Source organism: Oryctolagus cuniculus, chromosome 14 (assembly GCF_964237555.1).
Source record: "Oryctolagus cuniculus chromosome 14, mOryCun1.1, whole genome shotgun sequence".
Lineage (NCBI taxonomy): Eukaryota > Metazoa > Chordata > Mammalia > Lagomorpha > Leporidae > Oryctolagus > Oryctolagus cuniculus.
In genome coordinates, this window is record NC_091445.1 from 46,263,360 (window position 1) to 46,286,600 (window position 23,241).

The 23,241-nt window shown below is 46.0% G+C and overlaps 1 protein-coding gene across 3 annotated transcripts in view; it reads left to right on the forward strand.

Moving 5' to 3' along the window:
* Positions 1-23,241, forward strand: part of BASP1 (brain abundant membrane attached signal protein 1) — a 93,626-nt gene that overhangs the window by 15,197 nt on the left and 55,188 nt on the right. Inside the window, exon 1 of one of the 3 annotated variants that reach the window (XM_070056612.1) lies at positions 21,252-21,455. The exons of the other annotated variants lie outside the window; for them this stretch is intronic. The gene's annotated coding sequence lies outside the window, so the exon portion shown is untranslated. Of the gene's footprint in view, positions 1-21,251; positions 21,456-23,241 lie in introns of those variants that run through there. 3 annotated transcript variants of the gene reach the window in all.

A 23,241-nucleotide genomic window follows, 5' to 3' on the forward strand; every position in this document is an offset into this window, starting at 1 on the left:
CCGCAGCGCTGGCCCCAAAGACACTTGTCCCTTTATCGAGGGTTAATTAAGATAGAACAGAAGCCATCTGCATTGCAAAATGTGACCATTAATAGGTAGTGAAGAAGTGGGGAGGAGCCCCATGTGTCCATCCCTTTAGGGTAAACGCGTGCATTCATTGCCTGTTTGACATATGTTGAATGCGGACATAGTGACTATGTCCATGTCTGGTGTTGGAATATGCTCTTGCTATCTCCTGTTTTGTCCAACTTCAGGGTAGATGTGCATTTCCTGGGGGACCACCATCTACAGACAAAGTCTGCACTTTTTTGGCCTGGCTTCTAAGACTCAAGCCAGAGCTCCAGTAGCCTTTCCTGGTAGGATGGTCAGATGGCTTCTACAGGACCCAGCCTGGACAGAAGCAGTTAGTCCTCCACCTAAATGGTTTTCTCACTGCCCCTTCCCACCCACAGCATGTCTTATTTTTGCCTCCACAGAATTCCTTGGCCTGTCCCCCCCTCATGAATCTGCCTTTGCAAAATAACCCTGGTCAAATCTCACCTCCCCAAAAAGTCTTCCCATGCAACCTCAGCAGTTCTCCTCTCTGCTCTGGGAAATACTCTTTTGGCAATTAGTCACACTGCCTGGTGACTTATCTTCTATTTTCTTTTTTAACTGTTATTTTTATTATTCTCATTCTATTTTTATATCCTTGTATCTTATCTCCCTGACTTAACTGGTATTTCCTTAATGATGAGCCTGTGTTTTATCATTTTTTAAAAAAATAATTAACTTCAAAAACTCAAGATAGTATGAACACATTTAAAATGTCATCAGTACACAGAAGCTTGCAGTGCAAAACACCTTTCCCTGGGGCCTGGCGCTGTGGTATAGCAGGTGAAGCCACTGCCCTCAGTGCCAGCATCCCACATGGGTACTGGTTTGAGTCCCGGCTACTCCACTTTTGGTCCAGCTCTCTGCTATGGCCTTGAAAAGCAGTGGAAAATGGCCCAAATTCTTGGGCCTCTGCACTCATGCAGGAGACCTAGAGGAAGCTCCTGGCTCCTGGCTTCAGATCGGCACAGCTCTGGCTGTTGCGGCCAGTTGGGGAGTGAATGGATGGAAGACCTCTCTCTCTCTACCTCTCCTTTTCTCTCTGTGTAACTCTTACTTTCAAATAATTAAGTCAATCATTTTATTTAAAAAAAAAAAACAAACACCATTCCCCTACGCATTCCTTCCCACCTTTTCTACCAACAACAGATGCTGGCGAGGATGTGGGGAAAAAGGGACACTAACCCACTGTTGGTGGGAATGCAAACTGGTCAAGCCACTATGGAAGTCAGTCTGGAGATTCCTCAGAAACCTGAAGATAACCCTACCGTTCGACCCAGCCATCCCACTCCTTGGAATTTACCCAAAGGAATTTAAATTGGCAAACAAAGAAGCGGTCTGCAGCCTAATGTTTATTGCAGCTCAATTCACAATAGCTAAGACCTGGAACCGACCTAAATGCCCATCAACGGTAGACTGGATAAAGAAATTATGGGATATGTACTCTTTAGAATACTATACCGCAGTAAGAAACAACGAAATCCAGTCATTTGCAACAAAATGGAGGAATCTGGAACACATCATGCTGAGTGAAATAAGCCAGTCCCAAAGGGACAAATACCATATGTTCTCCCTGATCGGTGACAACTGACTGAACACCAAAAAGGAAACCTCCTGAAGTGAAATGGACACTATGGGAAACGGTGACTTGATCAGCATAGCCCTGACTGTTAATGAACAACTTAATACATTATCCCTCTTAGTAGTTTTTTTGTCTGTTCTACTTAATATGACTGGTTTAATTCTGTAATTAATACACAGTTATTCTTAAGTGTTAAAAATTAACTGAAATGTGATCCCTGTTAAACATAAGAGTGGGAATAAGAGAGGGAAGAGATGTATAATTTGGGACATGCTCAAGCTGACTTGCCCCAAATGGTAGAGTTAAAAACATACCAGGGGATTCCAATTCAATCCCATCAGGGTGGCATGTACCAATGCCATCTCACTATTCCAAGTGATCAATTTCAGTTCACAATTGATCATAATGAAAGGACTAAGAGTCAAAGGGAGCACATAAACAAGTCTAGTACCTGCTAACACTAACCGATGGAATAAATAAAGGGGAGAGTGATCCAACATGGGAAGTGAGATACTCAGCAGACTCATAGAATGGCAGATGTCCTAAATAGCACTCTGGCCTCAGAATCAGCCCTAAAGGCATTCGGATCTGGCTGAAAAGCCCATGAGAGTATTTCAGGCATGGAAAGCCAAGACACTCTGGCAAAAGATCTCTGTGAGTGAGATCCCAGTGGAAAGAACAGGTCTTCAAAGAAGGAGGTACCTTTCTCTGAAGGGAGGAGAGAACCTCCACTTTGACTATGACCTTGTCTAAACAAGATAAGAATCGGAGAACTCAGAGGGCTTCCATAGCCTTGGAAACTCATGACTGGAGCATAGGGAGACTACTGATGCCATAGACAGGAGTGTCAATTGGTAAAGTCAACAATAGGAGTCACTGTGCACTTACTCCTCATGTAGGATCTCTGTCCTTAATGTGCTGTGTATTGAGATTTAATGCTATAACGAGTACTCAAACAATATATTTCACTTTGTGTTTCTATGGGGGTGCAAACGATTGAAATCTTTACTTAATGTACACTAAACTGATCCTCTGCAAAAAAAAAAAAAAAAAAAAAAAAAAAAAGAAATTATCAACTCCCAACTTGACTCTCACTGGGATTAAACATGACAATAGGTCTGATCTGATTTCATCTTCATTTAAAAAAAAATCATCTATTATTTTTCACTTTATGTTTCTGTGTGAGAGCAAACTGTTGAAATCCTTACTTAATGTATACTAAGCTGATCTTCTGTATATTAAGATAATCGAAAATGAATCTTGATGTGAATGGAAGGGGAGAGGGAGTGGGAAAGGGGAGGGTAGTGGGTGGGAGGGACGGTATGTGGGGGAAGCCATTGTAATCCATAAATCGTACTTTGGAAATTTATATTCATTAAATAAAAGTTAAAAAAAAAAGGCAGAGAGAGGGAAGAGAGAATGAGAAAAAAAAAACACACACAAAAAGAAATTATATTATTGAAAAAATTAAAGAATTAAAAAAGGAGGGAGACTCAGGGAGGGAGGGGGGAAGCATGGTTATCTTAGAATTATATCTATGAAATACATGAAATCTGTTTTGTTTATATTAATAAAATCTTTAAAATAAAAAAAAAACACCATTCCCCTACGCATTCCTTCCCACCTTTTCTTCCTTTCTAAGGGGGTTTTCCCTTCAATTTTTAGTTGGTTCTCCTGGCAAGTTCTGCCATATTTTACCAGTCTTTCTGTAGTTCTTGAATCATCACTTGTAGACATTACCAGCCAAATTTCTATTATGAGATATGAGTATAAAGTGTTCTGATATTCCCCCTCCAAATTCCTTTTCCCTCCTTTCAACTCTCGCATTTTCCTAAAATATTATAATTTGTTGTTATTCATCAGGATTTGTGTTGTTATGACTATACAAATAGGATATGCTGCTGAGCCAAGCAGGGTATACTTGTATAGTTTCTATCAACTTGTCTTTCTCATTTGTTTTGCTGTCCCTAAAACTAGGATTACATCCTTTTTTTTTTAAGATTTATTTTACTTATTTGAAAGACAGAGTTACACACAGAGAGAGGGCAACACACACACACACACACACAGAATCTTCCATCTGCTGTTTCACTTTCCAAATGGCCACAATGGCCAGGGCTGGGCCAGACCAAAGCCAGGAACGAGGAGTTTCTTCCAGGTCTCCCACATGGGTTCAGGAACCCAAGCATTTGGGCCATCTTCGGCTGCTTTCCCAGGGACATTAGCAGGGAGCTGGATCAGGAGTGGAGCAGCTGGGAAAGGATTTAGTGCCCATATGGGATGCTGGCATTGCAGGTGGCCATAACACTGCCCCTGTGATCATGTCTTATATCTAATTATGTGTTGGTACTATTTTCCAAATTCTCAAATGTACTATATAATCTCTTGGTTCAATTTCTGCTGGGAGACCTTCTGGTGAGCTGTGTTTACCTGCTCTGATCTGGACCACTGGTATCTGGGTTGGCAGCACTGATGGTCTACTAGGACCTTTCTTTGATGCTCCCTGGTGTTAGATACTCATTTTGGACCTTGTCACCCCCTCTTGGTTTTGACTTTCATTCTGATGAGGCCCTTAAAAGTCTGAAAATGTCTATTTTACCCTTCCTTCTGATGAATAGATTGGCTGCATATGGAATCCCAGCTGGAGAACAATATTCCTTTAGAATTTTAAAATCTCATCTTGTTACGCCTGGCATTCCCATTCTGATTCCTGATTCTATTTGTTTCCTCTTTGGGAAACTGTGGCATCTTGTCTTCATCTCCGAGCTTCTGAAATTTCATAACGTTGTGCTCTGCTGTGATCATTTTCATGCATGACTCTCAGTGTGTGTGCCTCAGTCCTGTGGAAAATTTTCTATCTTCTCTTTGATAATTTCTTTTTCTCTGTTTCTTTTTTTATGGAATTTCAGAAATTTTGCACTTTTTGGTTTGAATTTTAATCTTTTTTAAATAATTATTTGTTTGAAACATAAAGTAACAGAGAGATATAGACTGAGACAGAGATGGAGACAAAGAGAGAGATCTTCCATCTGCTAGTTTACTTCTCAAATGCCAGCAATAGCCAGGGTTGGGCCAGGCAATAGCCAGGAGCCAGGAACTCTGCCTGGATGGATATCCCACATGGTTAGCAGGAACCCAAATAATTGAGCCGTCATCTTCTGCCTTCCCAGGCACATTAGCAGGAATCTGGATTGAAGCAAAGGTGGCACTGGATCTCAGGCATTCCAGTATGCGATGTGGGCATCACAAACAATGACTTCAGTGGCCGCCCCCTCTCTTCTCTTCTGCCTTGTTTTCTATTTTTTTCTTTATAGTTTTTCTAACCATTTATTAAATTTATATCTGGGTTATAGAATGTTTGTAATTCCTAAGGAATCTCCCTTGCTCCTTGATGCTTGCTTTCCTATCTTCCTATTCATATTTAATGAAAACATTCTCTTAGGCTCTGAGGGTGCTGGTGTTGGGTACACATCTCCAGTTCTTGCTCATCAGTTTACTTTAGAGTCCTTCTTAATTCTTTCCTTCTTTCTTACCACCCATCTCCAGTTCATGTTGCCAATTCTCTCAAATACCTAATGATCCTTGGTTGTCCTTTTGTAACGAAGACTAAGATGCTTAAAAGCAAAATGCAAACTCCAGGTCTGTGGGCAAAGCTTGTGGACAAGTGGGCTTCACAGTAGGTGTCAAATAAATTTTGATGAGGGGTCAGTTGGCTTTTTCTTTTTTTTTAAGATTTATTTGTTTTTATTTGGAAGTCACAGTTACATAGAGAGAGGAGAGGGAGAGAGAGAGAGAGAGAGAGATAGGTTTTTCATCCAATGGTTCATTCCCCAATTGGCTGCAATGGTCAGAGCTGTGCCGGTCTGAAGGCAGGAGCTTCTTCTAGGTCCCCCACATGGGTGCAGGGGCCCAAAGACTTGGGCCATCTTCCATTGCTTTCCCAGGCCACAGCAGAGAGCTGGATCTCGAACCGGTGCCCATAAGGGATGCTGGCACTCCAGGCCAGGGCGTCAACCCGCTGTGCCACAGCGCTGGCTCCTAGTTGGCCTTTTCATAAGGGAGTCAGGTCCCCAGAGAAGCCTCTAGTCTGTTGAGGGCAAGGATTTTCCTGGCTTCAGTCTTCCTGGTTCAACTTGTAGGAAATGGGATGAACAGGTATCATCAGCAGGCTGACTTCAGTTCCTCCCCTATTTGCAGGTGTGTGCCTCACCCTCTCTCCTCTCTGCTACTCTTCAGTATCCATTAGTCTGGCGCCTCTTGCAGTCAGTTTCTCTGGGTACATTTCCAGTTAAGGCTGGAGTCAGGGAGCCATGGTTGCCTCTGTTGCACAGTAGGGGGAGAACCCCTGGGACCTTTGAGTATTTCCTGGACCTTTCTTAGGTTCTTTTTCTTTTTCTTTTTTTGACAGGCAGAGTGGACAGTGAGAGAGAAAGAAAGAGAGAAAGGTCTTTCTTTGCCGTTGGTTCACCCTCCAATGGCTGCTGCGGCCGGCGCGCTGCGGCTGGCGCACCGCGCTGATCCGATGGCAGGAGCCGGGAGCCAGGTGCTTTTCCTGGTCTCCCATGGGGTGCAGGGCCCAAGCACTTGGGCCATCCTCCACCGCACTCCCAGGCCACAGCAGAGAGCTGGCCTGGAAGAGGGGCAACCAGGACAGAATCTGGCGCCCTGACCGGGACTAGAACCTGGTGTGCTGGCGCCGCAGGTGGAGGATTAGCCTATTCAGCTGCGGCGGCGGCCCTTTCTTAGGTTCTGTAGCCCATTTGGCTTTCAAGTTCTACTGAAACAATTACAGTATAAAGCTATTATCTTTTTCATTCAAGGGGCAGGTGAAGGAGTTCTGTGAGCTGTCTCATGGGGTCGAGTCTGTGATGCTTGTTCTTGGCTGAAGGAATCAATGAGAATTGCAGGTCCGAATCCAGGACACCTGAGCAGTTTGTTGGACGCATGCAAACACACAAAATTGTGTTACCAACACTTTGTTCACAGCAGCTTGAAAGTAAATTTGAATTCTTTGGAATACTAAAATGAATCTTGCAGAGATAACAAAAGCTTTGTAAAATAGTTCTAATCCAGCCCCAGCTAGGCCTTGCTTTGTTACTCTGTCCTAACATGGGTAGAAGAATGTGCATTTTCCTTAGATACCAAGAACTCACTCTCATAAGTGGAAGAATAAAATTATTCACTGGAATTGAATTTTAAAAATTAGAGTATCTCAGTTTAAATTTCTTATTGCTTGTATTTAGCAGTCAAAGAAATGTGTAGCTTCTGAATAGCAGAGGCCGCAATGGCTGAGTAATGGCATCAGAAACATTAACACTAATTGACCCATAAATATTCTTGACTATATGTGTCCCATGGATAGCTCTTAATCATCTGCATTTTTCATTGCTTTCCACGTGTTTCCAGAATGTCTTGGCCTCTTTAATGGAATCTAAATGTCATTTTAAACCCCTGAATGATGTCAAAAGCTAAGAAAGGACATTAAGCAATGTTTAAATATTTTTATCATCAGCTTGAAGATAAAATGAGTGCATGGATAATGATCGAGGATACTGATATATATATATTTTTTGACAGGCAGAGTTAGACCATGAGAGAGAGAGAGAGAGACAGAGAGAAAGGTCTTCCTTTTTCCATTGGTTCACCCCGCAAGTGGCTGCTATGGCTGGTGCATTGCAGCCAGTGCACTGCACTGATCCGAAGCCAGGAGCCAGGTGCTTCCTCCTGGTCTCCTATGCGGGTGCAGGGCCCAAGGACCTGGGCAATCCTCTACTGCACTCCCAAGCCACAGCAGAGAGCTGGTCTGGAAGAGGAGCAACCAGAACAGAATCTGGCGCCCCGACCGGGACTAGAACCCGGGGTGCCAGTGCCTCAGGCGGAGGATTAGCCTAGTGAGCCACGGCACCAGCAGAGGATACTAATATTAATAACACGTATTCATTGCTCAGGATATACCACACGAAAGATTAAGTCTTTTATAGATGTCAGCTCACTTATTCTCATAGTCACCATATAAAATATCCTATCAGTCAACTTTTTAAAAAAGATTTATTTATTTATTTGAAAGTCAGAATTACACAGAGAGAGGAGAGGGACAGGGAGAGGGAGAGGGAGAGAGAGAGAGGGAGAGGTCCTCCATCCGCTGGTTCACTCCCCAACTGGCTGCAATGGCCAGAGCTGTGCTGATCTGAAGCCAGGAGCCAGGAGCCAGGAGCCAGAAGCCTCTTCCAGATCTCCCACATGGGTGCAGGGTCATCTTGTACTGCTTTCCCAGGCCACAGCAGAGAGCTGGATAGGAAGTGGAACAGCCGGATCTCGAACCGGTGCCCATATGGGATGCTGCCTCCTCAGGCCAGGGCGTTAACCCACTGCGCCATAGTGCTGGCCCCTATCAGTCAACTTACATTAAGTTTTGTTACAGTGAAAACCAGTCTCCTAATCTCAGATGTGTACCACCTTCACTCTACCTCTCCACCCGCATGATGCGCCCGTGGTGGGGCTGTATTTCTAGGAGCCCAGAAGATGGATGGGGAAGCACCTGGGTAGATATTGGCTGACTCAAGGTAAAGAGAAAGGAGAGATGGGGAACCATAGCCTGGTTCTTAAACTTCTACCCAGAAGTGGCACATGTTATGTCTCCCCTCGATTCAGTGGCCAAAGCAAGTCACATCATCACTCTTGACCTCCATGGAGGGAGGACCCATCTCATTATCTGGAGGTGTGTCTCAATCCACACGACCACATCTGATATTAATGGAAGAGGAAATACAATTGTCCACCAAGGAGGGGCAACACCTGTTTTGGGTAATCCACTCCACAGCAGATATTATCATCATCATCTGCATGTTGCAGATGGGAAAATGAAGAAAGGGAAAGATGCCATCCAATTCTCAAACCCCATAAGACAGCAGTTGATTTCAATATCTGGGAGATAAAAACACAAGCACAGCAAAATAAAAACACTGTGTCGACAACTTGATCTTGCAGAAGTGTTAGGATCAAATCCTGTATGCTACTTTCCTAAACAGGGAAAAGTATTTTCACCTGTATGTTATTATTCCAAGGCAGAGTTGGAAAAGCAAATTAAAACATTTAAGATGATATCTATGGGGAGTAACTCAAAGAGACCTCGTTTCAAAAGGGCCAGGCTAATATTATTTATGGAAATGCAACACAGGTTCTAAAATCCAGACTTCAGATGTGCTAAGTGCTCTCAGGATCGTGCTTCACTTTGGGAGTTTTCTAGTGGTTTCCGTTCATCATGTGACTTCGACGTTTGCCGAATGTAAGACATAGCTGAGAGACAGGAAGTACTTTTTAAGGGCAAATAATTGTAAAGAGGAAATAATTCACATGACTGGAAGCACATGTGAAGCCCTTGGGTGCCTACCCCATCCTTGCATTTAATTCTTTTCGTATGGTTACATGAAGTCTTGTCTGTCACAAGACAAACAGGTACATGCACATTCTACTGCTGTAATTCATTATCCAGTTTATTAGAACATTCATGGAAAAAGTCATCTTTTCTCTGGATTTAATTATTACTCTATAGAAATCAGGTAAACCATGTGACACTGAGTTTTCTTGAACAAGCCTGCCACCTTGTGGTCATACGGAAAACCAGTTTGGCAAGACAAATGCATGGCAGTACCTTGCCTTTAATACTCACTTGAGTGCCTGAAGTACTCCTACTGTGTCCTGGGCACAGAGCCTGCAATAGTGAATGCAATGGACAAAATTCCACAGCCTTCCAGAAATAACATGTTATAGCGTAAGATCTTGTATATGTGAGTGAATATTTAGAGATGGTCCACCTTCATCAACCTGTCAACTTAATACCCAACCTATATGTGTGCCCGTCTTCCCCACAATTCTTCCTGCTACCGGTGGGCAAAACATACTGCTTCTGTAAGAGTCAGCCCTTTCCTTTCTCTATTCTCTAGGCCTTCTTAAGGTCTCAAAGGCTTTGCGTCTGTATTGTCCCCTCCTTCTCTATCATCATCGCTCCCTCCCCTTGCACCCATGCTGTAGTGTCCTTCATTAAACAACAACAACTTTCCCCATTCAGAAATCCTCTCCAGCTAATTCTGAGTTTCTCAGGGTTCTGTCATGGTAAAACTTCTCAAAAGAATTGTGTGTATGTGCTGTCTGCATCTCTACTCCACGCACTGTAACCCAGGGCCGCCTCTGTCACCTCTTCCCCAGGCCACACACTGCACCCAGGCCCCTGGTCCCCTTCTGTCTTCATCTCTCAGCACAGAACACAGTTGAGTGCCTTCTCTCTCTCCAGCAAGTCCTAGGGGCTCAGAGCTGCTCTTCCACCCACCGAATTCTTAGCAATCACTGCCCGAAGGGGCCTTATTCTTTTTATCCTTCGTGCCCACCAGAAGCTCATCTGCTTTGATTGCTGAACCCCAGCATTCAGTACTTGCTCTATAGATGCGTTTAGCTTGTGTGTGTCTAGGAGTTGTTGGCAATGATTGTCACCCCTGCCGTGTTCTGGGCTATGGGTAATCTGCTATTTTGAAAACAGAAGTAAGGAAGCACATTGAATTGACTGGAGAATCACATTAAGCACTTCAGGGAAATCCTTTAACCTTAACGTGACTTAGATTCCTGATTTGTGAAATGAGGGAATTGGACTAACTGGAGATGATGAATATATATATATTGGAGATGACTCCATGGAGATAACTATACTGGAGATGATGATTGGGGTGAGATTGGATTAATTGGCTGCAGTAACTGGGGTATAGTATCACAAAGAAATTTTGTCCACAGAGAGAATGCTCCGATGACTTGATATTGATTGATTGTCAGTATTTACCCTGGATATGTAGGCTCTGGAGCTGTGTATTTCTGGACAATATGGATTCTTTGACAGTATGTCAAAGAGTGATTCAAAAACACAGCCTGTCAAAACATTATGGTTTCAACTGAATTATAGATTTGAATTAGACGTAAACCCTTAAAGGATTCTTGACATTAAATGATGGAATAAGAAATAAACACAGACTTGAAATTATAAACTGCAATCTCTAAAAATTTATCTAAGTGAAAACAGATCTGCACCAATTTATTTCAGATTCATTTGATATTGTATATCTTGAGAAAAACTTTCTGATGTGTAGTAGCTTAAAGTGTTCTTTTCAGAAAGATTTCCTGCACTGTCTCTGGTATTTGCTGTGCTTCCCCTAGCATGAGTTACCTCTGTGTCTCTTCTAGTGGGTGGCTTTCCTTGCTTCTTTTCTCACCCTTTGCTTCTCTACAAGGAGATAATTCCAGTTTAGATTGGTAAATTTTTCATGCTATATTTTGACTGTGGGGATAACATGAGATGCATGAAGTTAAATAAATATCAGAATGCAGTGTAAGCCCTTATTAATGAAAATTGGGATTAAACTCAAATCTTTATCACCTTATGTGGCAGATGATCATAAATATTTTCAGTGTATGAAAAAAACCAACTGAATGGGTTTGAATACATAAAAGAATGTGCAGGGGGTTATTTTAGTGAAAAGATAATGATCTGAGAATATAAAAATAGTCACATGAAATTCTGTAGACAAAATGTTAAAAACATTAGAGAGCTTCTTTTACTTATTTATTTGTTGACCCTGAATACAATTCTAAAGTAAATAAGATAACTTAAATTCAAGGAATTCGATTTTTCTGAAAGAAAGCTTCAAACTCACTTTATTATAGTTTAGGGCTGGTTTTAGTAGGACCATATCATTATGTTAAAATGTTTTAATTTTTAATTGACACACAGAAATTTTACATAATTATGAGATATTCTTTAACATTTTAATTTATGTTCACAACATACATAAATGTATGTGATTTAGTGCAGAGAATTTTGGGTCCAGGGTTGAGGGGGTTGGCAGCCAAGAACTCCCAACATCCTTCCCTAAATCCCCAGGAATCGGGGGTCCCCAGGTTTGAAAAGCTCTGCTTGAGACTCAAGAGAGGCAGCGACAGAGACTGGGGAAGTCCATTTTGCAGAGACTCTGTGGCCCCAGTGGAAATGCTGGCACCATCCAAGGAGAGGGTTGCTGCCCTTCCACCTGCCAGGAGTTTCCTAATGGCCTCCAGCACAAAATTGCCTATGTGAGCAACAAGAGATCACCCACCAAGATAAAAATGCCTTAGTGCCTTCGTGGAACTGAGAGTTTCTGCAGCTTGGGGGTTGATAAAATAAATGGTCCTGTCAGAGAGTTTCTGTATTTCTAATAAATGTCTTCATTAAACAATTTTTCCCATGAAGAAATTCAGTATCCTGTCACCGGTGTTGCAGCCCGGTGTGTTAAGCTCCTGCTGGTGATGCCTGCATGCCATGTTACGGTGCTGGTTGGTGTCCCAGTTGCTCTTCTTCTTATTCCACTTCCTGTTAATGTACCTGGGGGGTGGGGTAGCAGAGGATGGGCACCCATGTGGGTGACCAGGATGGAGTTCCTGGCTGCTGCCTTAAGCCTGGCTCAGTCCTAACTAAAGCAGACATTTGGGAAGTGAACCAGCAGATGGGAGATCACTTTCTGTCTTTTTCTTCTATGTGTCCCTCTAACTTTAAATAAATATTTAAAAATTCAGTATCTTTTGCCCAAAAGAATGTATCAATACAGCCCTCTCAGTGTGGATTTCTAGATTTGTCCTTCCTGACACAGGGAGACCGATTCCTTTTAGTAGCTACTGACAGTTAAATATTTACGTATTTATTTAATTTAGTCTTTGGTACCAGGGAGCAGACAGCCATATTCCTCGTGTGAACACAGAGACTTGCTTCGTGCTCCCCAGTTACGTCTGCCTTCTGTCCTCCCCGACTCAGTGCTTAGCTTTTGTTCTCTCCTTTCCTGAATGGTCCTCTGAGCTGTGCTGCACAATCACCTTCATTAGGACACATGTTCTCAGTGTGTTTTATGAATCAGCTCAGAACTTGGCACACATTTCAGTATATAATCCTCAGAATAACCCAAGGAGGCAGGTAATATTACTATTTACTAGAAGAAAAGATTAATACTACAAAAGGTGAGTAAACTTGTTCAAAATCACAGAACTAGAAAGTGGAGGCAAAGTTAGGACTTCAACCCATTGCTATCTGACAACCAAGTTTGTTCACTTTACCTGCCATCTCCCTAAGTCATTTTCCAATGGAGGTAAACAAGTGTCAACGAGAAAGGCTCTACAAGAACAGAATACATTTTCCCATTGAGAGTATGATGAAGAGGATTGACACAAGGCTCTTATTCACAGAACTTCCATAAGAGACTGAGATTGTTACACCAGGCAACACCCAACAGTGAACCAACCTTGGGAAAACAGCCTAATGTTATCAGTAATTAAATATGTGCATACAATATATACATATAACCATTCTGTATCTAAGGAAAGGTGGTATTGTTGGAGCTCTGGGGACACAGGTTCTTTTGGTTGCACTGCATTTGTTTCATGTTATTGGGGGACAAAACCATTAACATCTGCACACTATTGATTGATGGAGCCATTTCTACAAACTTAAACTGACGTGATATCTCACAAGGTGAAAACTGCAGTGCTTAAAGCTGTCATAGCAACAATATTAGGTGTAAAAAATACAAGGGAAGATAATTGGCCTCTAGCAGAAGACAAAATGATTAACTGATTTTGATTTAGCAGTAAGGCTGTATAATAGAAGTTTGTTCAGAAACAAACAATAGTTAATGTCACATAGAAACTGGAACTTGGTGTGTGTGATATGGGTCCGTTGATGGAAAAGTGAGTTCACATATGCAAGGGTTAGGGAGGGCTAACAGTAGGCCCCAATCTTCTTGTTCCTCATTTGATCAACTACCTCAACATGAGGACAAAGCCAAAAGGAAAGTGGCAGAATCGAGGCCATCTTCTCCCTCTCAATGGGGCCAGTCATTGAAAAGTGAAGCAGCAGAAATCCAAGAAGCAGAAGTGTGGTGTTAAAAATGCAGCCCGGGGAACACTGACTGGAAGCCTGCCTCCCAGAAGTGATTCCTCAGCCTTGAGCAGGTCCTCAGAAACATCCCTAATTGTAGATTCTAATTACCACGGTGATAAATGGTCACTGCAGAAACATTCATTCAACACAGAATTGTATAACGTGGTATGAGAAAGCTAAGCTGCCTTCTACCCTGCCTCTGAAATAGGACCAATTCCCGGTGGGATCCACAGTTAGCATTCTGGGGTCAACTCCTGCAGGCATTTTCCCATGTGTTAATTTCTAACATAAATGCATCCATACTATTCCTGCTGTTCAGCAGTTTGCTTTAGGTGCCTAAGAAATTGTGACACCTTTCCTTGTGTTTGATTTTGATAGGATTAATATCTTAACTACAATGAAAATTTCTTTTTCCTCCCAAGTCTCCCAGAAATATAGATTCTTCAAGAATCTATATGTGATTTTCTGGGTGTGTCCTGGCCCATCACTGTGATCATCTGTGTCATTTTTATGCATGGCATTGGGTTCCCCTTAAAACAACAGACACAGCAGTTGGCTTGCTTCTTAGTTTACTTTTTTTTTTTTTGATCCCTTCAACTGTTTATACCAGATATCTTTTTAAATACACTTTAGTTTGTGCTCTCTCATTTTTTTTTTTTTTGGACAGGCAGAGTGGACAGTGAGAGAGAGAGACAGAGAGAAAGGTCTTCCTTTTGCTGTTGGTTCACCCTCCAATGGCCGCCACTGCTGGCACACCACACTGATCCGAAGCCAGGAGCAAGGTGCTTCTCCTGGTCTCCCATGCGGGTGCAGGGCCCAAGTACTTGGGCCATCCTCCACTGCACTCCCTGGCCACAGCAGAGAGCTGGCCTGGAAGAGGGGCAACTGTCGCTCCCCGTCTTCGTGGAGGAACGACACAGGACCCTGCTCTGTTCTTCTGTCTGCTCGGCCCTCCCCGGGTTTGCTGCTGGTTCTTTCCGGGTTGGCTACCGACCCTTCCCGGGTTGGCTGCTGGTCCTTCCCGGGTTGGCTACCATCCCTTCCACCTCCGTGGAAGGGCGGTTCCCCCTGCCACATTCCCCACTTCCGCGGGGGAGTGGCACACCGCCGGCCGGCTCTCCCGGGGGCTGCACAGGTGTTCCCCTTAGGTGTTCCCCTTAGATGTTCCTGGTGCATGCCGTCTCTCTCCTCCTTTATAGTCCTCTTCCACCAATCCCAACTCTGCTACCCACACGCCGAGTACGCTGCTCTCCTCCAATCAGGAGCAGGTCCCACAGTTTATTGGTTGAACTGGAGGCAGCTGTGTAGAAGCTGTTTCCCTTCTCAGCGCCATATTGTGGGAGAGCAGATGCATAGAATAAGTCTTAATTCCAGTAACTTAGTCTAGTCCGAGTTGCTCCCAGTTGCTCCCCACAGGCAACCGGGACAGAATCTGGCGCCCCGACTGGGACTAGAACCCGGTGTGCCGGTGCCACAAGGTGGAGGATTAGCCTATTGAGCAGTGGCGCCGGCTTGTGCGCTCTCATTTCTTACCTTTGTTATCTGGAGAGAAATCACTCTCCATGATACTGGGTTGAGCTTAGCTGTGCAGAGGATTCCTAGGTCTGAGAAGTAAGAGAGTTTTTGCAACTGTTCAGAAGCCTTAGACTTTCTATCAGAAGCACAGGTTTAGGTAGATGCTGGAATTTGGACAGGACATGCACTTGCAGCAGACGAAGCAGCATCTAAATGATAACAAATGCATCCATTGTAGTCTGCTCAGCAACTAGTTCTCACATTCGCTGATTTATTTTAGGCACCATTCCTTGCATTGGAGTTAAAGTAAAATATTTTAGGGCCAGCATTTTGGTGCAGTGGGTTAAGTTACTGCTTGCAACCCTGGTATCGCATATCTGAGTACTGGTTTGTGTCCTGGCTGCTCCACTTCCAATCCAGCTCCCTGCTAATGCACTAAGGAAGGCAGAAGATGACAATCCAACTGCTTGGGCCCCTGCCACCCACATGCAGACACAGATAGAGTTCCTGGCTCCTGGCTTTAGCCTGACCCAGCCCTGGCTGTTGCCGGCCATGGGGAGTGAACCAGAGAATGGGAGATCTGTCACTGTGCCTTTTAAATAAATCTTTTTTTAAAATAAAATATTTTACTTACTGGTAGAGGCTGAACTAAGAGTAGATGCAGTTAGTGAGAGCAAGATTTAATGCTCACACAATTCAACACTGGAGCCTGGCAGTCTCATTTATTCAAAAGCAGGGTCACGTGACTTATTGCACATTGTTTACACCATAGTAAAGTAACTTGTGCACTGATAGGTTTAGTGGGTGATCTAACCAAAGAAATACTGAGGTCCCTATCCAATGTGGGAAGTGGGATACACAGCATACTCATAGAATGGCAGATGTCCTAAATAGCACTCTGGCCTCAGAATCAGCCCTTAAGGCATTCAGGTCTGGCTGAAGAGCCCATGAGAGTATTTTAGGCATGGAAAGCCAAGACACTCTGGGAAAAAAAAAGAAGACCTAAATGAAAGATCTCTGCAAGTGAGATCCCAGTGGAAAGAACGGGGCCATCAAAGAAGAAGGTACCTTTCTCTGAAGGGAAGAGAGAACTTCCACTTTGACTATGACCCTGTCTGAATAAGATCGAAGTCAGAGAACTCAAAAGGCTTCCATAGCCTTGGCAACTCATGACTAGAGCCTAGGGAGATTACTGACGCCATAAACAAGAGTTTATTTATTATTATTATTATTATTATTGTTAAGTCAACAACAGGAGTCACTGTGTACTTACTTCTCATGTGGGATCTGTCCTTAATGTGTTGTCCAATGTGAGGTAATGCTATAACTAGTACTGAAACAGTAGTTTATACTTTGTGTTTCTGTGTGGGTGCAAACTGATGAAATCTTTACTTAATATATAGTAAATCGATCTTCTGTATATAAAGATAATTGAAAATGAATCTTGATGTGAATGGAATGGGAGAGGGAGCAGGAGATGGGAGGGGTGCAAGTGGGAGGGAAGTTATTGGGGGGGGGGAAGCCATTGCAATCCATAAACTGTACTTTGGAAATTTATATTTACTAAATAAAAGTTAAAAAAAAAGAAATACTGAGGTCCCTGAACTTGAACTTTGCCTGGTGTCTCTACAGAAAGGTACTCTAGAAAAAGCCCTCGATGTCTAAGGAGGCACATATACTTTTTACCATAGTTTTATGCATTTTCTCAGTAGAAAATGCTGGGGAGTAGAAAAGTGCTTTGGACCCAGAGGACAGATATAGGCTCAGCAAGGGAGAAGGGAGTCAGGAGAGAGGACCATGCAGGCAGCCGAAAGTTTGTTTAGTCTGCTTCCATCGTGGGCAGATGTTCCTAGTGTGGCACCAAGGCCAGGCCGGCCTTCTGTTTCAAGTCTAGTGCTTCATACAAACAGCAGTTTGCTCAGGCTTCCCAGGTATCCTTTTACAGTGCATGAAGAGGAAGGGGAAAAGGGGAACTGAGCTTAAGCCTTCTTCTTCCGGCTACTCAGTGGATAGGAATGGGGAATGGGATTCAAAATCCTGGATTTTAGTCTTTGGCATCGCTCTTGCAGCTGCCGTGGCTTTCCTGTTCCAGGGGATGAGGGAGTCAGCAAAGGTGATGTACCCTGCAGGCCCCTGTTAAAAGGGAAGTCTGCCAGAAACCACACCTGCTGTCCTGCTGAAGACACCCTGAACCTCAGCGGGGCAGCTTCCCCCACAGCCAGGCTCTTAAAAAACCAAGTCTTTTCCAACTGGTCACAATGTCATGCTCCTTTAGCAGGGTGTCGCGGCCTCCTCGTCCCCGACATGGTGGAGTGGATAATGATCTGCTGCGGGTCTGTGTCCTCTGCATAGCAGGTGGTTCAGCAGCATCCCTGGCAGCTACCCATTAAATGCTCACAACACTTCCCCACCCCATCCCTCTAGCAGAACAGCCAAGACTAGCTCCAGGAATTGCCAGATGTCTTCTGGGGAGCAAGACAGTCCCCAACCCATTGGGGACCCCTGATTTAAACAAAGGGAGTCCTTTCACTATGTGCAAGGTGAGATTGTAATGATGGCATTGGTGGGGGTGGGGGGAGGAAAATACTGACTTCTGTGTATTTTCCTTCATCTTTCATCCTTCCCCTGCCATGCCATTACTGCAAAAGCCTGTGACCATGTCACCCAGCGACCCTTACTCGCCATCTTTCTGGAATGTTCCTATTCAAGGGGAAAAAAAACATATGTTTTTATTCCTGGCTGTATGGCCTTTTTTGCTTTTGGTTTGTGGAAGAGATTGGCAAACAAATCCTGCACCCAAAACTTAACAGTGGAGCAGAATTTACTTTTAACTTCTCTAAATGGGTCTCTGAGGGTTTGGGCTAATTCGGTAGGCATCAATCAGTGGCAACCATCCAAAAAACTGTCCAGCAAAGGTGGCTGGGGTAACACTGGGGACACCACTGTCACCAGGCTTTTGCTTTATCCATGTTGCTCTACATTTTTTTTTAAGTTTTCTTTCCACGTTATTCTTTTTCCCCAGACACCCTTTATTTAGGGTATACAAACTTCATGCATTTCATAAATATAACTTTAGGAACATAGTGATTCTTCCCACCGTACCTGCCCTTTATTTGAGATATTAACCCTCGTTTAACCATTTAGGAGGAAAGGATGGGGAGATGAGGAAGATGCTAGGCCTTAGTGGGAGGAGGGGCGACCTCAGTGAGGTTGGCGGTGACACGAGGTCTGTGCTGACACAGCAGGTGTATTTTGAAGAGCAGCACACACATGGAAGCTTTTGTCAACTGACAATGAATCCATTATATTTCAAGTAATTCCATGGTAAGTCGTTTAGCAAGAATTAAACCATAAGATAATTTATCTTTTTGATAAATATATTCATAAATTATGCAGGCAATTAAACATGACAATGGAATTCAGATTATAAACCACAAAGTCCAGCTTTGTTTACTGATAATATTCATTTCCTTTGGTGAGTGAAGCTCTCTCCTTCTCATGAAAGTGATGGTGAAAGCTAATTAAATTTGTGAGAAATTGTACCCTAACATATGCTCCCGAGTTCATTAGTCTATAATCCAAACAACTACATGACATCCACAATGGTCAATGTTAACAGTTCTCTAAACTCCAGAGCTTCACATGCTTATTCACTAATTCCCTAAGGATGTGTGTTAGATTTTTTTTTCTAGGAGCATGCCCTCTGAGAGTGTGACATGTTAGATGAACAATTAAAAATGAGTCTAAAAGCATCATCCAATTGAATTTTATATAGTCTTGCAGTTGCACTGCAGGATGTAACATTTTGGCTACCATTTACTACATGTCTACAAATTCTGGAAAAGCTTCTATTTTTAGGAGTTAAGAGTACTGCCAGTCAGTTGCATTATTATTTCATTAAAGAATTTCATTTTTTGAAAACCTTTTAAGAGAACAACTAAATTTGATGGAAGACGCAAATGAGTGGACCAGCAAGCTTTTGCCTCCAGTTTCTATAGTAACCTGTGATCTGTATTCCAACCACACCTTTGAAAGGCTGGTTTTCTCCATCATGAAAATTTACCCAGAAGCACTGAAGATATTGAACATAAATTTTGATTTTTTTTTCTAGAAAAAGTGAATATACAAAGAGGAGAGCACCCACAGGTTTACTGTGCAAACACAATGGGAGCATATATTTAATAGTTTTAAGATTATTTACATGTCTGGAAGATCACAGAGAACAAAACTCTAAGGCTAAATGATTAACTGTTCAACTCCTCTAACAGACTTCATGAATGTCTTGAGCAGAAAATGACAAATATTCATTTATTTCCAGAGAATAAAAACCTAGAGGCTCACTCGTAAAGGTTAATCTTTTACAGTCCTGTCATTTCGACTTGGAGAGATTTTGCCTCCCAGGTGATATTTGGCATAACTGGAGACATTTTTGGTTGTTAGAACTGGTGGCCATGCTGCTGCTGGTGGTGGTGGCAATGCTGTGTGTGTGTGTGTGTGTGTAGCATGCTACTAGTCACTAGTGGAGGTTAGCAATGACACCAAACATCCTACAACGCACAGGACAGCACCCTATGGAAAAGAATTATCCCACCCCCAATATGCAGGTTCACTGATGTTGTCCTGGTTATGAGAGGGGGGGAAATGCTGCAACTAACAAAATGCTTTGGCGACAACCTTATTCATAACTGGCTTCCCTGTTCTGACATTATGCTTATTTCTTACTTCATCTCAATGGCCAAAAGGGAAAACAAACAATTCCCCCTCCCCTTTCTCTGAGCCCTCTTTGGTTACAATGGGAGATGCCCAGCTTGCATGCCTTGATGTAACGACACAGCCTCTGATAAACTGCAAAACGTGTTCAGCTTGCCCTTCGTGTCCCACTGCAGAACTGTGGGTGTAGCTACTGGGTTGCCGTTGTCACCTCACAATTTAAATGGAGTGAAGTTCTGGTAAGTTTATTTTCCTGTGAAGCGAAAATGCACTTACCTTTCCGCCGTTGAATACGACGCGCTTACGGTAGGCGGCTGCCGCCCTCCTAAGGTTACATTTCGTCCCCCGAATCCGGGGGGCAGCCCTGCCCCACATCCGCGCTCGGGTCTGCAGGGTGCAGACCCTCCTGGAGAATGATCTGAAAGGCACTCGTTTTTCTGTGCTGTGGTGCAGACGGGCAAGGCGGGCACAGCCAGAGGGCGCCCAAGTGCAGCAAATAAAACTTCCCTTGGTCCGCATGGGGTTTTTGCGGGAAGGTAAAACTGGCTTTTGTCTAATGAAAGAGCCACGGTTGTCATCGATGTCACGTTATTAATTATTACTATTTATTTTATTTTCCATTTCCCTCCTGCCAACAGGTGCGTCAGGGAACTTATCTCCCAACCCCGGCGGCGACTTTGCGCCTCGCTGTTCCCCAGGGCCCCGGGCTCGGCGGTGGCGCAGCCTGGAGCCATGCGCTTCCGAGAGACCTGGTGGCCTGCGTGCGAACGCAGACATCAGAGGGTCGACGGCCCCATTCCTCGGGCTCTTCTCTGCCCTCCTTCCTCTCTGAAGTCTCCTTAGCATCCTCGGAGGGGCGGCGCCGCGCGTCCAGCCGGCCGCCCCAGGGGCTCAGCCCCGCGCTTGCAGGCGCCGCCCGAGGTACGCGTGTGGTCCTCAGAGCGCAGCCCGAACCCCACAGGCTTCTGTCCCGACGCGCCCAGGGCGCTGCCTGCCCTGCTCTCGGACTCTCTCCTCCGTCGAAGGCGGCTGCTGTCACCGCAGCCGGAGCTGGGGGGCGTCGTTCGTCGCAGCCCCTGAAGTAGCGGGAGCGAGAGCTCCAGCGCTCCTCATCACAGCTCCAAGTCAGAGAGAGAGAGGGGCGAGAGAGAGTGGGGGAGGGGACAGGGAAGGGGGTCCGGGAGAGCGCAAGGTCCTGGTCTGAGGGCAGCGAGGGGAGACGCCCGCAGGAGGGGCGGGCAGGGCGAGACGCGGGGCGCCGGCGCGCGGACCGCGGGGCTGGGGGCGACGGGCGGGGCGCGGTCGCAGGGGAGGGGCGAGCGGCGGGCGGGGTCGGCGAGCGCGGGGAGGCTGGGCGGGCGCGGGGGAGGGCGCTGGGCGGAAGGGGAGGGGGAGCGCGAGCGGTGCAGAGGCTGCGGCGGCGGCGGCGGCGGCAGTAGCAGCAGCGGCGAGGCGGCGGCGGCAGCGCTCCAAGCTCGCTCCTCGCTCCGGGCTGCGCCGTCGAGCCGGGAGAGAGCCTCTGCCAGCGGCCAGGCACCGGGCGGACGAAGCCAGCGACCGGGCCCTCGGCGGCACCGCGCTCACCAGGGGCGGCACAGACACCCAGAGCCGGTAAGGAGGCGCGCCTGGTGAGCCCTCACCACCGCGGCCCCGGGGCCTGCGCGCCCCACCCCGGAGCTCCCTGGGCTCTCCCCGCGCGGCGAGCAGCTGGGACGAGGGGGCCGGGTTAGACGGCGGCGCGGCGGGCTGCAGCCCCCCCCCAAGTCTGGGGCCAGGTCGCACTTAAGGAACGGGGTGCACTCGTCGGGTGGGGAGGCCGAGGGGGCCGGTGGGGTGGGGGAGCGAAGTTTTTGGGGGGAGGGGGTGGCTGCTGGTGGAGGGAGGAAACCGCCCAATGCGAACTCCTTGGAGCGCGTGGGAGTCCAGCAAACTCGGCTTTGAGGGCTGGAGGGAGCGTGGTCGTCCCCGGGGCCATCTACGGCCGGGAAGAAAGCGCCCGGCGCGAGGGGCGCAGCGGCAGAAGATGGAGGGGCCGGGGCGGGGCGAGGATGAGGGGAGAAAGAAGACGGCAAGCCTGGCCCGATCCGGAGGATGGGGGTTGGGTTCCCTTTCCCCGCGGGCCTCCTGGGTCCTGGATGGGGCAGCCCTCGGCCACGAGGCACACGAGACAACGTGCGTCCAGCAGCACATCCCGAGCAGATCCAGCCTGGCCGCAAGTACGTGTCCGAATCGCCCGCCTGCTCCCCTGCGAGCTGCCCCGCAGCGTTTTCTGGTTTCGAGCCTTCGTTTGGGAGAAGGCGCAGGGCGCCTCCAGCCGCTGCCCCTCCTGGGGGAGTGAGCTTGACCCTGACAGCGCGCGCGGCGGAGTGCGCACCCAGCCCCGCCTGGAGCCCGGGCTTGGGGGTGGGGGGCGGGGGTCAACAGATTGTGCCTCCAGCTTCAAGGCTGAAACCCGACGTCCAGTCCCTACTGCCCCTCCCTGGTCCTCTCCCCAGCCCCTTCAGCCCCACCCCCACCGCTCAGAAAAATAAAAATTGCAGAACCCACGGATCCGCTTGCACACATATTGCGTGGTTGGAACCGCATTCTTTTCATGAATATTCATCGAACGCTTGGCAGGGCTCCTTATCTGCTTCCCCAGAGACATTTCCGCCTCGAAGGGAGCTGGGTGGACAGCGCTGGCCCCAGTGGTTTTCGCTGTGCAGAAATGAGCGCAGCGCACATGGGTGCTTTTTTGGCATACGCGGTGCGGGGTTGACACACCTCTGTCCCCGCATTGGCACTTGTGCAGGGGTGGGGGCGGCGAGGAGCAAACACTGGCCTCGAGGTCGTCTTCTACTACGGGGGTGTGGAACCTGCCTCCCCTCTCCAAGACCCCAGGATTCCAGCCTGGGCGCACACATCCCCAGTACTGCGGGCAAAATGAATGAATCGGGTCTGTAATTACCTATTCCTTTGTCTTGGCCTCGCGCATGCGCCGCAGAGCAGGGTGTGGAAGGCCCAGCCGCCCGGTCTGATCTCCCCATCATCCACCCACCCGCTCCCCTCGCGAGCTGAGGAACAAAGGCGTTTGCCCTAAATGTGGAGAGAAACCCTGCCCACAAATGACAGTGTCTCCCCTGTGTGTCCGTTTCTTCATTTCTAGGGGTTCATCTTTTGCTTTCTGATAGATTTCAATTGACCAAAAATAAGAGTAGCTTTTTTCTGATGAGGACGAATTGTGGATTCAATAATTTTTTTTAGCCGCACACTGCTTTTTTTTTTTCTTTCTTTCTTTCTGATACTGTCCATTGTTCTTTTTCTTGTAACACACCTCTGCGGGGATGTTGGCTTTCTTCATTTGCATCAATCCACCGTTTGCCTGGCACATCTTTGTTGTTGGTCATTTGATGAAGGG